Below are 15,849 nucleotides of genomic sequence, written 5' to 3' on the forward strand. Positions count from 1 at the left end.
GATACCGGGGGCTTTGGCCCCTCCTCCCTGCTTCAAGGATGAGAAACAGCCAACAGGAGCTAAAGCGAAGGCCGCTGCTGCCCGAGGGGCTGGGAAGAGGGGACATCTGTCCCTGGATCCCGGAGTCTCCAGTCTCGGGCCACCTGCGTAAGGCCCAGCTGGGCCCTGGGGATACGGGATGGAGGGCTGGGCGCCGGGGAAGCTCACCTGAGCTTTGGGGCTATTACATGGGATGGAGGGGATGCTGAAAGGTTGTTGCTGAGCCGTGAAAGGCACTGGGATTTTTGGCCTCTGGAGGAGAGGAATTCAATCCGGGGCCAGTGACGAGGCTGGATCACTCAGAGCTTTTGTGTAATAAAGTTTTATTAAAGTATATTCTGACACAGACATCAGAAGGGGGCAGAAAGAGTGCCCCCCACCCCGCTAGTCTTTAGCCGGATGTTATATAGCTACTAGCAGGCTGCTAATTAGAGACAGGAAATGTCTCAGAACTCAGAGACTGGCACCAGGCCCCTCACCCACGACATGCATTTTGAGATAATGTTGGCACAAGGTGAGTTGTCCCGGGCCATAAAATGATTGACATGAATCTTGAAGAAAGGCAGGTTTCCAAGCAAAGGCGCAGTCTCATTAACACAGCTTAAGAGAACATTTGCATGAGTAAAACATACTGGTTTGTCAAGTAAAAATGGACACCAAAAAATGTCTTGATTACCACATGGCCTGGAACGGTCTGGAATGGGGCAGAAGGTTTGGGTTCAAGATCCAGAAGGTCCCCCTGGCTCCTAAGCCCAGAACTTACCACCAGCCCCCAGCTGGCCCCAAGGATGCCAGACAGTTCAGTCTGCCAGTTGTTTGTCTCCTGGATGAGAAGTGTTGGGGAGAGCCGCTCACGGAGACCCTGACAACCAGTCTGTTTTACTTGACAAACCAGTATGTCAGGCTGGTTCTGAGTCTTAGGCAGAACCAAGTTGAAGACAGAGTCCAGGGTAAATACATAGCTCATTAATATAGCTTAAGAAAAACATTTCCATAAGAAAAATGCATTGGTTAGCTCAAGGTTTGAGAAAAGTTAAGTTCAGGTGGAACCAGGTGTCGTCATGGCAACACAGAATTCTAAAAGAAACCTCCTTTTAAATTTGTATAGAGAAGGGAAAAAAGTCTGACATTTGTAGTTTGCTTCTTCCTGCTACTCAAGAGAGGGATTAAAAACTGTCTGACACTTGCAGCCTATTTCCTCCATTTGGAGACCCTGGCCTTCCTGCCTGTCACCCTCTCAATACGGGCCTTGCTCCCTTCAAGCGGGGGCTTTCCACAGGTACTGCTGCCATCTCCCACAAGTGAGGGAGCTTGTCCAAGTGTGTGCGGCTTGTCCTTGGTGGGGGCCAGGATTCAAGCTCAGCTCCGAGGACCCCTAAGCGCTGGCCCTAACCACAAAGCTGAAATTCCCCAGACCACACCCAAGAGCATGGAATGGCACCAGCCCATGCGCTGACTAGAGGGGACTAGAGGGGACAGGCAGGGCCAAGGTGGCCACCAGGCTCCCCACACACACCAGTGCCAACCTTGACCTCAGCGTTCACGCAGACCCAGAAGCAGGTTCGCCCAGCAAACACCCAGTGACCATCTCCAAGGATCAGACCCCTGCTGTGTCGGTTGGAGGGGTGCGGGTCCAGCTGCGTCAGCTGCCTGCAGCCCTTCCTGCCTGGCTCCTGGCACACCACAGGTGGGTGGGTACCATCTCACCGCTTCCCAAGGGGTTCTCCCCTCCCCAGCTGAATGACAAAGAGAAGCCCATCACAAAGATTAGAAAAAATACTGGTGCGAGCATGCAGAGGGCGCAGGGCAATGTCCCACCGGATAGGCACTAACCAAAACAGACTCTGCCCCCCACTCTGGGGCCCTGGCTCTGGTTGGACGAGTAGAGGTAGGGGAGTGGGTGGTTTCATGGCCAGCAAGGCCAGAAATGCCCAAATGCCACGCAGCCAAGAGGACACCAAAAACTGTCTTGATTACCACCTGGCCTGGAACGGTCTGGAATGGGGCAGAGGGTTTGGGTTCAAGGTCCAGAAGGTCCCCCTGGCCCCTAAGCGCAGAACGTACCACCAGCCCCCAGCTGGCCCCAAGGATGCCAGACAGTTCAGTCTGCCAGTTGTCTGTCTCCTGGATGAGAAGTGTTGGGGAGAGCTGCTCACGGGTACCCTGACAATCAGATGAGCACCTCTGCCCCTACATCAACAGGGACCTCCCGAAAAAGACACAATAGCAACTGCTCACGGAGGATCCATCTCACAGGGGAGGGGCCGAGGCTCACTGAGGCTGAGCGGCCTGCTGAGAAGTGGCAGAGGAGGGGCCAGATGCAGTTTATATGTGTGAGGTGCATACGCAGCGAAGTCCTCACCCGTCTTGAGTTTCTCCCTAAAGACGCAGCTTCCTTCCCTGACCCCCTAAACCCCGTGGTCTGAACCGCCCCAGCTATTGTGCTGACCCTGTTAAGGCAAACTTAAGACGTCAGGAGCAAGACGGCAGAGGCTGAGACCCAGACCTCGGATCCAGGGCAGGCTTACCCTCATTGCACTTTCCCAGGCACCCAGGGAGAGGAGAGATCACCCACCTCCCTTAAACAAGATCACGAACGTAACACTCAACGTCACGGTAATGCTCTGAGTGCGCTGTGCAAGGTACTCACTCCACAGCACCTTTGAAATGTCAGCACCAGACTGGTCTGTCATCTTCACCTGCCTACAGAATCCCTGAGGGAGGGCGCCAGGCCCTCTGCCCACCCACCCATCTTGGGGTCGGGGGTGCCCAACTTGGGGCCCTCAGCACCCTGCAAGGACGCAGTGGGTGCTAAGTGACTCGTTTTCCCCAGCAGAGACCCAGAGAAGGGGAGGACTGTGCTCTGTTCTCTGTCCCAGAGGAAGAGATGAGCGTTTGCGACAATTCTCAGCCCATGGCCTTCCAGCTCTAATCAAGGAGCAAACACAAAGAGAGAATCGCTAAACATTTAGAAAACGCGGGAACTCTGTGCCCCATGCAGTACCGTGGGGATTTATAAAGAACAAATCATGCCTGACAAAGTTGATAGCTTTCTTGATAGAATTACAAGACTGGTAGATGAAGGGAATGCAGGCAGGGTAATATATCTTGATTTTTAGCAAAGCATTTGATACAGCGCCTCGAGTAATCTTACAAAATTAATTCAAACAGACTTGGCCCTAAGCACTTGTCATGGGGCTGAAAGCAAGAAGGGGCAGGTCCCAAGGCTCCCAGGTGGAGGAGGCAAGCCCAGGGGGAAAGAGCTGAGGGACAGAGTCCGAGAGAGAAGGCAGGGCTGCCAAGACCCAGCTTTGTTGGGTCAGATCTTACTAACATCTTCATTAACGATCCTGAGAGAGGGAGTAAACAGTCTGTTAACGAAATTTGCAGAGGGTATTAAATTGGAAGGTGTTGTGAACACCAATGAGGATGGCAAAGCTGCCCAGAGAGACCTGCGGAGGAAAAACCTAGGCAGGAAACTGTCAGCATGGAGGGGGCTGGGGGCCAGGGGATTCTGGGGCCACCTGGGGCTGCCAGGGAAGAGGGAAGGACAGCCTCAGGGCGGGGGTGGGGCTGGGGGCAGCCAAGGCCAGTTCGAGTGATGGCTTTGACTGGCAAAGCCCAAGGATCTCAGTTTTCCCATCTGTAAAACAGAAGGAAGAGCAAGCAGGTGTGGAGAATGAGCCGTAGCTCTGAGAGCTGGTACTGATGCAGGGACTGCCTTTTAGGGAGCTCGGAGTGGACACCCTCCCTATGGGAGGGAAGGAGGGAGACAGTGACCAGTGACGTGGAGAGGAGGAGGGGTTGTCTACAGGCCAGTGAGGGGAGAGCAGCAACTGAAAAACGGACCGGTGAGGGAGACTGGCTGGGCCATCACTGGAGCCCAGAGTGGCCTCGAGCCACTGCCCAGACACTGCTGAGGCACAGGTTGCTGGGGTAAGCAGATGTGGGCAGGCGCCCGTCTCCCAGCCTGCTGGGCTGGAGCCCAGAGCCAATCCAGACTTGTAGGGTGCGCTGGGCACACTTCAGCTGCAGAGGTTCTAACCTGCGGGGATGAGGAGGCCAGCATCTGTTATCTTTCTGGAGAATTCCTGATTCCTCTTCAGTGGGTCACCAGGAGATGCTTCTCCAGCCAGGTGAACCCGCCTCTCCGGGATCCAGGAAGGTCGCCCCGGCTCCAGTCCCCTCTCTCAGTCTTCAGAGCTCCAAGGGGCCGAAACAGGACGCTGCCCGGCCATCTGGACTTGGGAGGATGTGTTCCCACAAGCCTCCAGGCAGGTGGGGTCTGAATGGGAGCCAGGACTCCTGAGCACGGTGCTCAGGCCCTCAGCCACCTAAACATGTGCTCCGTGGGAGGAAGAAAGGGATGGCTGGTTCCTAGCTGGGGGTGTACTGGCGGTTCCTGGGGAGGCTCTTACAGGAAGCAGGAGGCCAGCCCCGCCAGATGTCAAGACCACCTTGCCGGACGCAGAGGGGTAGATCCAGGTGAATGCACCGCCAGGGGTAGTGCCCTTCCAACACCTTGAATTAATGGCGCTCACTGAACACTCACTATGGCCGTGTTCTTGGTGTGTTCCTCAGGTTAACACATTTGACCTTCACAACAGCCCTATGAGGTGGGTGAAGAGCTCTTACTTTCCCATTTCACAGAGGAGGAGACTGAGGCATACACTGGTGGCCATGAGCCCTAGCACCTAGTCAGAAAGCCCGTGGGAGAAGCAGAACCTGCCAGGAGCCACAGAAGGAGCTGAGCGGCTCCCAGGTGGGAGGGCTAACCCCAGTGGGTGGGGAGAGGCAGCCCCTCCCACAAGGACCCCAGAGCCTTGCCCTGCCGCTCCCTGTTCCCCATGAAGGGAGCTGGTCCAACTCCAACCACACTTGTGGAGCCTGGATTTTTACTATATGTTTCCCTTCTCCCCCACCACCGCCGCGATGAACAAGTCTGTTTCCATGGAAACCATACCGTGACTCAGGGCTTCGGGACCTTCTCTGAACCAGATTATGAATATCAAATGCTCTCTCCCCGCACCAATGCAGAGTGAGTTGGAAAAGTAAAGAGAGACCCACAGTGGGCAAGGGAGGGAGACAGGGATGTGGGGAAGGGGAACTGCAGCGGAGTTGGGGGGTGGGCGGAAGGGGGTTCAAGCCTCTCCCCGCCCAGTGAGAGCATGGCATCTGGGCCCTCTGCAGACTCAGCGGAGCACAGATGCACACCTCCTGCGTGGAGATGTGGCCGGGATACTCATGCCCCTGTATCAGCCCCTCAGCAACCCTCCTCGGGAACTAGGGCCCTAGAAGAGCACATCCCTTCGAATGGGGACCTGCCCACGGCAAAGCTGGCCACACAGGAGGGAAGCTTGTTGGCAAGAGGAGCTTGACTTCAGACGCTGAAGAGGAACCCTCCAAGCAAAAACATGGCAATACTCAGCGAAGAGGGAAATTTGGAATTTTAAGGGGAAAATGTGCTTCCGCTTTGCGATGAGGTGTGTGTTAACGGTGTGTGCCAGGAAGGAGGTGGGGCTAGGATTTCAAAGCCTCAGCAGGGCTGGGGGCAACATTAGCAGAGGCAGCCTCTCACCTCCCCAGTCCCCCGCCGCCCTGGCCTAGCCCCTCACCTGCCAACATCAGGACAGCAGCAGGGAAATGAAGGTTTGCAGTGCCAGGCTTCGGGGCCTCCCTCAGGGGGCCAACGGCCCAGGGCAAATCCACCCCTCCAAGCCCCAGTAGCTCCCGGAAGATCCAGGAGGGAGAGGAGGAGAATAGATCGGAAGCTTGATACCTCCTTGGTGAATCCAATGCGTGAGTCATGACGGTGAGAGCACTTGGAGAAAGAAACAGGGCCATGGTGCTGCCCCTAAGTGTCCCCAGCTGCTGAGGGCCGGAGCCTGGGGACTGCCCATCTAAGTAAGGTCTCTGCCTGTGGCAGCCAGCCCCACCTCAAGGGGTAGAGGAACCCTTGAAGCAGGTACCTGGTACCTCGGGCCCCCTCCTGCTTGCCTCCTACACCGGTCCCACCTCCCGCCCCCAACCCCCGGTCCCCTCTGCCTCCAGTCCTTATCTACCCTCTGGACATCCACCTCCCTACCCGCTGCCTTCACCTCTCTGTCAAAAGTCTAAGCCCATTCTCTGGCGCCTGGACTCCCTAGACGCCACCAGCTTCGGAACAGTGTTTAAGTCCATCAGGAGAAAAGCCGCACCAGAGGTGAGGAGCGGTAACCCTGGGAGGGGGCGGGCGCAGGAAGGAGGGCCGGGGAGGGTACCCTGTGGCATCGCAAATCAGGCCAAGGTGCCACCTGAGGGCTACCATTAGATCTTACCTTTTAACCCCTAGCTTCCCGGCTAGGGCCACTCTGGGTTCCCAGAGCCTGGGAGGGGCTGCTCTCTAGGAGGGGAAGAGCAGGCGGGTGGTTCTGGCTTCCGTGGGGGGGCTGCACCTTCCAGCAGCCCCTGTTCCCCCCTCCCCCTCCAAGACCAGTTCATCGCAGAGTGGTGGGTGCGGGTGCGGGGCAGTGGCTGGGGGCAGGAAGCAGACGACAGCCCCCGTCTCCGCGTGCAGCGTGGTTTTGGAAAGTTGGTGCAGACGTAGGGACCCCAGGGTCTGCAGGGGTCTCAGCAGCCCCGAGCCCGGCAGGCTATGGGACGCCAAGCCTCAGGCAGCCCCCGAGTGCGCTCCGCCGAGGAGGGGAGCGGGTGCCTCGCGGCCGCCGCGCGACTCAAGTTTGCTGCCTTCCCCGAATGGGGGCGGGGAGGGCCAGGGCGATCGCTGCGCTCACCCGCCGCCGGCCCCGGAAAGCCCCTTCCTGCGCCCGACAAGCTGCGGTCCTCCCCCCGCCCCGCACCGCCCGTAGCGACTGTCCCCAAGCGGAGGGGCGTCTCCCACCGCGCCCGCGCCCCTCCCGGCTGCTGCGGCGAGTGTCCGCTCCCTCCCGCCCCGGGGCCCGCCGGGCCCGGCCGGTACCTGGTCGGGGGCGCGCCGGGAGCCGCTGCAGCGCCCAGCGCCGGCTCCATCCTCGGGTCTGGAGTCAGGCTCGCCGGAGGCCGGCGGGCGGCGGCGGCGGCGGCGGCGGCATCCTCTGCCTCCCGCGCCCTCCTCCTCGGCCTCCCTCCTCCTGCCTCTTCCACCGCCTCCGCGCGCCCCTCACGGGCCCCTCTTCATGGCCCGGGGGCGCGAGCCCAGGACCGCTCGGCCAGCTGAGAGCGTTCTCCGGGTCGGGGTACGGGATCGGAGACCGGAGCGCGAGAGCCCCGGGGGCGCCGGGCCGGGGGCCGGGGGCTGGGACCGAGAGCGCGGCAGCCTGGGGCGCCGGAGCCTCGCCGAGCGCCAGCCGCCCTGCGTCCCGAGCCCTGGGCAGCAGCGGCGGCGGCTACGGCGCCGAGCGAGCGGCGGGCGCTGCGGTCCGGGCTCCACCCCCCCAAAGCCGCCCGCCCCTCAGCTGCCGCCCGCCCCCTGCTCTTCCCCACCCCGCCAGCGCGCGCCCTCCCGCTCCCCGCGCCGCCCTGCCGGCTCAGGCTCCCCGCGCTGCTCCAGCCACCAGCCCTCGGGACACCCCCGTTCGCAGGCCGGTTCCTGTGCCAACCCATCCAAACCCGGGGGGAGCCACACCCACAACCCGGGTTTTGGAAGCCCAGCGAGCGAAGGCGCAGGCTACCCATTGGCACCACTTTCTGTACACACCCCTACCCCGCCCCCGGTGTGTGTGGGGCGGGGGTGGAGAGCGCTCACGGACGGCCTTCCGCCTGAATGCCCCTCCACCTTCAGAAGTTCGCCTGCAGCCCCCAGCCTAGCTCGGGGACCCCAGAACCCACAACAGGAGCCTTTTTGTATCTTTTGGTACCAATAGCCCAGCACAGACCCCTAGGTCACGCCCCTCCACCCCCTTTATTTCTCAGATGTGGAAATGAATCGTTTGCTCCTGCTCCATTGGTACCTCTTGGGCGGGGTCCACAGGCTGTTTGGGGTGCGGGGCAGGCATTAAGGTGCATTTGCTGGCGGACCCTCTTCCAGGCCAGCCCTCCACCCCGCCCCCACCCCCACCCGTCCTACCAGTCAGATGCTGGGGCTCCTAGGTGGAAATCTGGAGCCACTGCCTCCCTTATGTAGGGAGACCCGCCGGCAGAGCCCAGAGCCCGCAGGCTGAGCACCTCAGCCTCTCATTCTTTGCATAAATATTGACTGAGCATCTTTCGAAGGCCGTGTCTGCATGGGCACCAGGGACTCGTTGGTGACAAGACAGATGGACCCCTGGCCTCTCAGAGTGAAGTGTAGGAGAAGCCGGGTAAACAGGCAGAGAGTACCTGGGAGCAGTGGCCCCTGGGCTGCAGGGGACAGCAGGGAAGCGCAGCTCTGCCACCAGCTCTGACTGTGCAGGGGCTGGCCACCGTGGGGGCCTGTGTCCTCATCTGGCCGATCCCCTGTCACTCCTCAGCTTCTGACCAAGCAGTTATCTTCTGAGGCCAGGAAAAGCAGTCAGCTTCTATCTCCACCCATCTCTGAAACTCTGATTTCCAGTTATAGCCAGAGATTCATGGGTGACATGAAAACTTCAGGCACCCCAGGGAAGCCTCCTCACCCAACCACAGACTGTGTGATTGAGTTGTTGGCACGGGAGCCCCTGGGCCACAGTCTGCCGAATATGTGCATGAAGGATGCAACCTCTTTGCGCCTCAGTTTCCTCCCCCAAAAGATGGAGATACCAGTCCTCGCCTCTCGGGGCTGCTGTACACTAGATGGTAAAATGTATGCAAAGCACTCAGCCCATGCCAAGCGCTTAATAACTGCACAGTGCTGTCACTGCTACTGGCAGGCTGGGGTTCGGGGCAGCCAGAAATGAACATTAAACTCAGTCACCCAGAGAAGGGTGTGGCCTCTGCGCTTCTCTAAGGGCCTCCGTATTCAGATCACTGAGACCCTCTCTCTGCCAGAGCCAGATGGTATGAAAGCCTCTGCCCCCCAGGGGCCCACCAAAACCAAACAGTCATTTATCTTGGTCACAACTGCAAATTCGTAATGAGATAAACTCCCCCACCGCCACTGGCAGTCAGTCTGGCAGTGGGTCCCCGTCAGGCCATCACGATCCGATGTTACCCACGCTCCTCTTCCAGTGAGTTCTTCAGCTGCAGGGACCTCAGCGTGGCCCGCCCTCCTCCCACCACAGCCGGGATGGTAGCCCCAAGCCTCCATCTCCACCTCAAGCTGATCAGACCAGTTTCCCCACGTGCTCCCCCAAGGAGTGGCAGTGCTGACCTTCCAGGAGCAAGGACTTCTGTGTTTCAAAACCCTGTTCATCTCTCTAGAAAACCAGTCTCCAAGAGCCCAGACCTGAGCCATCAGACCCTTCCCTTTCACCCAGAGCTAATCCCTCCCCACCATCTTCAGCCTGAGAGGAATAGTCGGGGGTTTAGAGAGCACCTCCTCTATCTCGCCCTCTCAGATCCATCGCCTCATTTTTCAAATTCTAGTGTGTTTCGAGTGGAGAGGAAGGAAATGTACCTCTGGCCGACATGAAAAGATTGGTGGGGTTGTAATGGAAAGATGGAGTGGAATTCGGAATTTTTTTTTTTTTTTGAAAACTATTTAAACTCTAAAAATAGACAAAAGACCTGGTCTCGGGAACACCGGGATTCTGTTTCATTTCCTGGAATCTCCCAGTTGACAAGCATGAGCGTTTTGTGAGCGCCTACTGTGCGCACAGCACTGTGGCAGACGCTACAGGGGAGGAGAGGATGGAGAAAACAGGCCTTTGCTCAGGGCATTTGGATCCCAACGGAGGAGCCAAAACCAGTTGCTACAAATGTGACTTGAGTGCAAAACATGTAGCTTTGGAAGTCGGAGGAAGATGGAGCCTCGGAGGGCCATTCAGGGAAGGCTTACTGGAGGAAGAGGCCATTGAACTGAGGCTTGAGGGATGGATAGGGTGTAAAAAAAGGCAAAAGAGCAGGAGAGCCTGTGAGAGGCAGCAGCGGCTCGCCAGATGGAGCTCATGTGTGGAATAATATAGGAAGATTGACATTAATGACTAACATTCAAGGTCTTACCCTGTGCCGGGCACAGTACTATTTACTTTGTGTGGATTAGTCCGTTTCATCCTCAGAACAACTCTATGAAGGAGGTGTGAGCATTCCCATTTCAGAGATGAGGAAACTGAGAGCCAAACAGGTTAAACGGCTTGCCCAGGTGTGCAGAGCTGGTGAGCAGCAGAGCCAGCGTTTGAGCAAGCAGGCTGGTTGGTTCTACCTGCGAACCATTTAGCTGCCCCACCACTGCCAGCCTGACTCTAGGGAGGGTGCCTACAGGGAGGAATGGCAGGTTGAATGGGCTGGAAAGGATGGTGGCAGGGGTTGGGGTCTTCAGAAGCCCCCAGATACAGGAGCTTCCTGAAACGGAGCCCCCAGACCTTCCCAGAGAACTCTAAAATGAGTTCTCCCTTCAGAGCGCAGGTCCCTGGGATTTGGGGAAATTGGTTAAGGGATCTGGGGGCTCTAGATTTCAGCTTTTTAATATCCCTCTCTGTCCAGGCGGTGGCAGTCTGTGCCACCCACCTGGTTATTTCAGTCTGTTCTGAGAGATTGATGGCCCAGGCTCTGATTTAAGATCTGCGCAGGGATCCTCAATTTGCCCTGTCTCACAGGGATGCTGACAAGGCAGCGAGGGCGTGGAAGACGACTCCTGGCTGGCCCCGGACTTCAGGCCTGAGAGCCTGAAGTTCCAATCTGAAAAGCCTGGGTGGAGGTGGCAAGGCCCCATGGACCCGTCCTCTAGAGCCTCAGTTTCCCCATGGGTGATTGGATGATAAGAGTTGGAGGAGGCCTCAGAGGCGAGCCAAACCGACTCCATTTCATAGATCAGCAAACTGAGGCCCAGAGAGGTTAATCAACTTAGCCGAGGCCACAGAAGAAGTGGGTTGGAATGAGTGGGTCTACAGCTCTTGGAAGGAAAGGTCTCTTATCTATCTCTTTTCCCCCAATTCTGCCCTGTCCAAGATGAAGTCTTATTCTGGATGAATTCCTCTTCTAGATGAATCAAAGGACCTCAACTTCTCTGTGGTTGAAATAAGACAAATATTTGAGGACCTTACCTGGAACTTTTGCTTCCTTAGGAATACGTGACCCCATTTCTTTCTCATAAGAACCCCATGGGTCACTAGGCCCACAGGTCACCGGGCCCACAGGTCACCAGGCCTCATGAGATCCTAGATTCAGAATGTATCATTTTGGCCAAAACTCCCAAATTCCTGTTCTTTCCCTTTCCTGCCCTGTCAGATCCTCAAGCTGAAGCCCCTTGAAAGGTCATCCTACTGTCCCACCTAAAGGGTCTCTGAACCCCTCAAAGGGAATTTATGTGGCTCCCAGACCAGCTTGACCACTGCGGTCACCACTGACCATCTGTCTTGTCTGCTCCTGCTCTAGAACCTGCCAAAGGCCATGAGGCTACTTGAAGTGCCCCCACCACGTACCATGTCTCCCCAATTTTGACCTTTGCAGGGAAGCTAATGGCCAGGCCAAGAGATGACTCCTGAGGCTCCCAGAGCCCCTCCTTGGGCTGCTGGAGCCAGAAGAGCAGCCTCTTCCCCAGCACAGGGGTCCTAGGTAGGTCCCCAGGGCCCCGAGACATAACGATTTGCACCCTAAGTTTCCCAAAACCTCTTTGCAAAGAGCTTGTCCTGCTGGTGGCTGCAACCTCTAAGCCCGGGCCTCAGATGCCAGCCAAGGGGCCAGGGAGGAGGCCCTGTTCCCTCCTGACTCCTCCTCTTCTTGAACCTGTTCCCAACAGACAGTCCCTCTCCTCCAGTTACAGCAGTAAATCAGAGGATGCCAACATATCTTAGTGGAGGCAGGAAACAGGGCAACTAAGCGATTTATTTCTAGGAGGTAGCCAAGCCACAACACACCTGCTACCCGGACTACCCCAGGCACTCCAGGGCTCCAGCCCTGCTGGCCCTGCTGGGCGGAATGCAGGAGGTGTCTGTCTCGATCCTCCGCTGACTGACTCAGGCCTTATCCCAGCCTGCAGGCTCCGTCTTCCTTCCTCTGGCCTCACTCAGTCCAGCCCAGATCTTGCCAAGGCAAGTGTCACCCAATTCCCCCCCAGTTTCTGGGAGGAAGGAAGAGGTCACAGAAGGCCAAATGGCCACTTCCTTCTGGAGGAGCCGCCTCTGAGGAAGAGGTCAGCGCAGAAGTTGACCTGCCCTGAGCCTCTCTGCAGCCATTGCTGCACTCATCCTGGAGGCCCAGACTGAGGACAGACGAGGGTGCGCTCTCGGGATCCAGTGTCTCCCTAGGTGCTTCCGAGAGCTTCCTTGCTGGTGGGGTGGAGAGGGGGCCCCATCGTAGTCTGTGGTCACCTGGAGAGGGCCTCCACCTCTGGCTCCCCACCCAGTCACAGAACCCTGGGGGAGACGGACAGACTGAGCAAAGGCAAACAAGGCCTGAGGTGGGCTGCATCCGTGTGTCTGATCGGAAAACAAGAGTACAATGAACAAGTCCTGGGGCGGGGCAGGTGTTGGGACCGGGAGTGGACGGTGCAGGGTGGTGGGCTGCAACGAAATCCCGCATCCTGGGTCATGCCCAGGCCTCCACGTTACCGTGGCCAGAGAGGCTGGCCCAGATGAGGCAGGCCCCTGGCAGGGCTGGCCTCACGCCTCCTCTCCTGCCTACAGAAGCCTCAGCCCCTGGGTGGGGCAGTTCAGACCAAGGTGTAAGGTCCAGCTCGGAACCAGGCCAGGGACAGGTGCAGAGGCCCAAGCTCTGAGAGGCAGGTGGCCAAGCTGCCAGGATTAGGGAGGGAGGGGCAGTGTCTGGGCCCAGGAGGTGAGTAAGGGCATGTCCCGGTACTATGGGGGACCACCGAGCACCCTGGCCCTGACTCTGGGGACCTCAAACAGCCAGGAAAGGCCAGTCTGGTCTCTTGAAGCAGAAAGGAGCCAAGCCCTAAGAAAGCCTGGGATTCCATCTGGTAAACCCTTGCCCCTACTCCCCAGGCCCCCACCCCCTCACCTGCCTCCTGGCCAGCTCCTGCCCCCTGCCTCTCACTCCTCACACGCCCCCACTTCCTCTTGCTCATGAGTACTCACCTCATGTTAGCCACTGAGGCTCTCTTCCCCAGCCCTGGCTGGCGCTGAGAAGGTCACATTCTCTGCTGGCATGTGGTGACAAGCAGGGCAAATGTGGGCCCCACACTGCATCTCACAGGTGGGCATTGGAGGGTGTAGACAGGTAGATGCCAGGAGATCGATGCTGGGCTGTCCTGAGGCCTCACCTCCATGGAATTTTGGAGAAGCTCAGCAGGGGTGCAGATTCACCTTTCATACCAGGATGCAGAAGTCTCCGTCTGGGAGGGTCTGACCCTGAGGTGACCGTGAGGCCTGCCCTCCTGGGCCAGTTCCCGGGTGGGAGATGCCCAGAGAGGGGCTGCTGCTTCCCGGCGGATACCTGTGAGCCGCTTCCTCCAGACTCCCAGGCTGTCCGCATCCATTGATCCCAGGAGGGGAGGAGGGGTAAGAAAGCATTCAGCGTCCACGTCCCCTTTCCTTACCTGGTCCCCACTCCTCATCTGCCCCCAACGTGAGATGCCAGCTCAAGAGTCCACCGCCTGCCGGGCCTGGTCTTTCAGGAGCCGAGAAGCTGAGCGGAGACCGGGAAGTGTCTTCGGGGCTCCCCTGCCTGGCCCTCAGGCCAAACTGGGAAAACTGTGGCTCCTGAGGGCTGTCCTGCCGGGTGTGGTCAGCCCTTGGCCAGCGGCCCGTGGGCACCTCGCACTGCACAGCCCAGCCCTGGTCAGCACTGCACTGGCTGGCTCTGGGAACTCAGCCCAGGAACAATGGAGCCATTCAAGCGGCCTGGGCTTTGCACAATGACCCTCTTGGTCTCTATCGGTGGCTAGACGGTGTGTGAGTGAGAATGTGTGTTGGGAGGGGTGGGGGCACGGGCGGTGGGATGTGGAGGTAACTGGAGAGCCCAGGCAGAGGCAGGAGAAAGAGCACTGACCAGGGACTTATTTATGATAATCCTGATCTCCATCCTCTGTCAGACAATTTCTCTGTGCCAAGCACTGCCCTAGATACCTGCGTTATCCTCACAACTCACAAGTGAGCGAGCTCCAGCAGGACCCCAGTTTTTAAGACAAGGAACTCAAGGTGCAGTTATGTCAGTCAGAACAACAGTAACTCCTTGAGAGGCGAATTAACCGGGAAGGGGCATAAAGGAACTTTCCAGGAAAGTGCAAAAGTCTCTCTTCGGATGGTGGTCACATGGTTGCACACACTCACTTTCACTGTGCCGTCTGCTGAAGATCTGTGCACTTCGCTGTGTATAGATCGCTCCACGTAACTTTATATTTTAAAAAAAATGACAATACATCCATAGAATGGAATATTACCCAGTCATAATTAAAGACGAGGGAAGCTTTTTGTATACCTCTTTATATATTCACCTTTATACAGCTCTTTATATACAGATCACCAAGATACACAGTTGAGTGAATAAGTGATGCCCTTAACATTAGTTCCCAGATAGTACACAAACACGTTTTAAAATACCGTCTGTACAAATCTGTCTGCGTAGATTAGATCATCTCTAGACAGACACACAGTCACCACAGTAACCTCTGGGAAGAGAAGCCCCACTGCTGGACCCGGGCTGGAGGAAGACTTTCCCCCGTATACTCTTTTCTTAACCCACAGGAGTGTATCACTTATTCAAAAAGGGAAATTAAACAATGAAAGAGTGCCTGAGTTGCCAGTTCCCAAGCCGTCATGTCCATTGCTTCCATGCACTTAGTTTCAAAGCCAAACAGCCTCTCTCCACTCTCCCTACTCACCTCCAGCCTGTCATCCCTCCTCGAACCCAGCCAGACTGCAGCTGGCTGCCCAGCTGGGCACAGTTCATGGTCGGGCTCCACCACGGACCGTCCAGAGCCCACTGTGGCCTGAGAGTTCAGGGGCTGGGGTGGGGCTGGAGCTGTGGAGAAGCCACTACTTCACAGAGCCCAGTCCCCCACCCACCCTGAAGAGAGGGTGGGTGCCCCAAGGATGCTGACTGCTTCCACGTGGGCCCCCTCAAGCTGCTGGCATGCCTGCTCAGGTCCCCACCCTGCCCGCTGCTCCCACCCTGCTATTGCTTTCTCATAGGTTCCTCTCCCAGGTCCCTCGAAAGCAAACCCAGGAAGTCCCAGGCCCAGGGAGGCCAACCACATGTGGTTAGAATCTGGCTGGGGGTGTGCAGAGCAGAGCAGCCCTGCTTTGCTCAACTGCCGCTCATAACATCCTGCTCAACAGGGGCCAGCTTAGGTCCAAGTCCTGGGTCTGAATCCCAGCTCAGCCACTTACAGGCCAGAGGACCGCGGGCACATTGACTTCATCTCTTTGTGCCTCAGTTTCTTCATCTACAAAATGAAAACAAAGATACATCCCTGCGTGGATTATTGGAACCGGAGAGGAGATGCAGAGGAGTATGGGTGCTCCAGCTCAGAACCTGGAGCCAAGCAGGCACATCTTGGAAGGATCCACTCCTCACTCCCGGGGCAACAGTGTCTACACAGCTTTTTGCAGAGAGGGTGACTCAAGGAGAGGGCCTCCCCTACCAGGGCTCCAGGTCCCTTCTGGACCTGGAGGGCAAAGTTTGGAGATCCAGGGAGGCACCCAGGATGTGGGGCATGTGGATACCTGATTTTCTTTCAGGTCTCAGAGCCCAGAGGCAGGAAGACTCGTGGGGGCCCGGGGCCATCTCCGGGTCTCCAAGAGTTACCACAAGGAAGGAAAATCAAGACAAAGATGGTAGGGGTTTGGGTGGGACAGGTGTCAGCAGCACCTCGGC

At 57.6% G+C, this 15,849-nt stretch overlaps 1 protein-coding gene across 5 annotated transcripts in view; it reads right to left on the reverse strand.

Annotated features, from left to right (window-relative positions):
- The window catches only part of CHST1 (carbohydrate sulfotransferase 1), an 88,888-nt gene that overhangs the window by 11,426 nt on the left and 61,613 nt on the right, over positions 1-15,849 (reverse strand). For 3 of the 5 annotated variants that reach the window (XM_070804118.1, XM_070804116.1, XM_070804117.1), the window contains exon 1: positions 6,998-7,414. The exons of 1 other annotated variant lie outside the window; for it this stretch is intronic. The gene's annotated coding sequence lies outside the window, so the exon portion shown is untranslated. Of the gene's footprint in view, positions 1-4,084; positions 4,649-5,654; positions 6,007-6,997; positions 7,415-15,849 lie in introns of those variants that run through there. One more of the 5 variants, XM_070804120.1, reaches the window with a different exon arrangement.

Source organism: Bos indicus, chromosome 15, assembly GCF_029378745.1.
Source record: "Bos indicus isolate NIAB-ARS_2022 breed Sahiwal x Tharparkar chromosome 15, NIAB-ARS_B.indTharparkar_mat_pri_1.0, whole genome shotgun sequence".
In the NCBI taxonomy this organism is placed as follows: Eukaryota; Metazoa; Chordata; class Mammalia; order Artiodactyla; family Bovidae; genus Bos; species Bos indicus.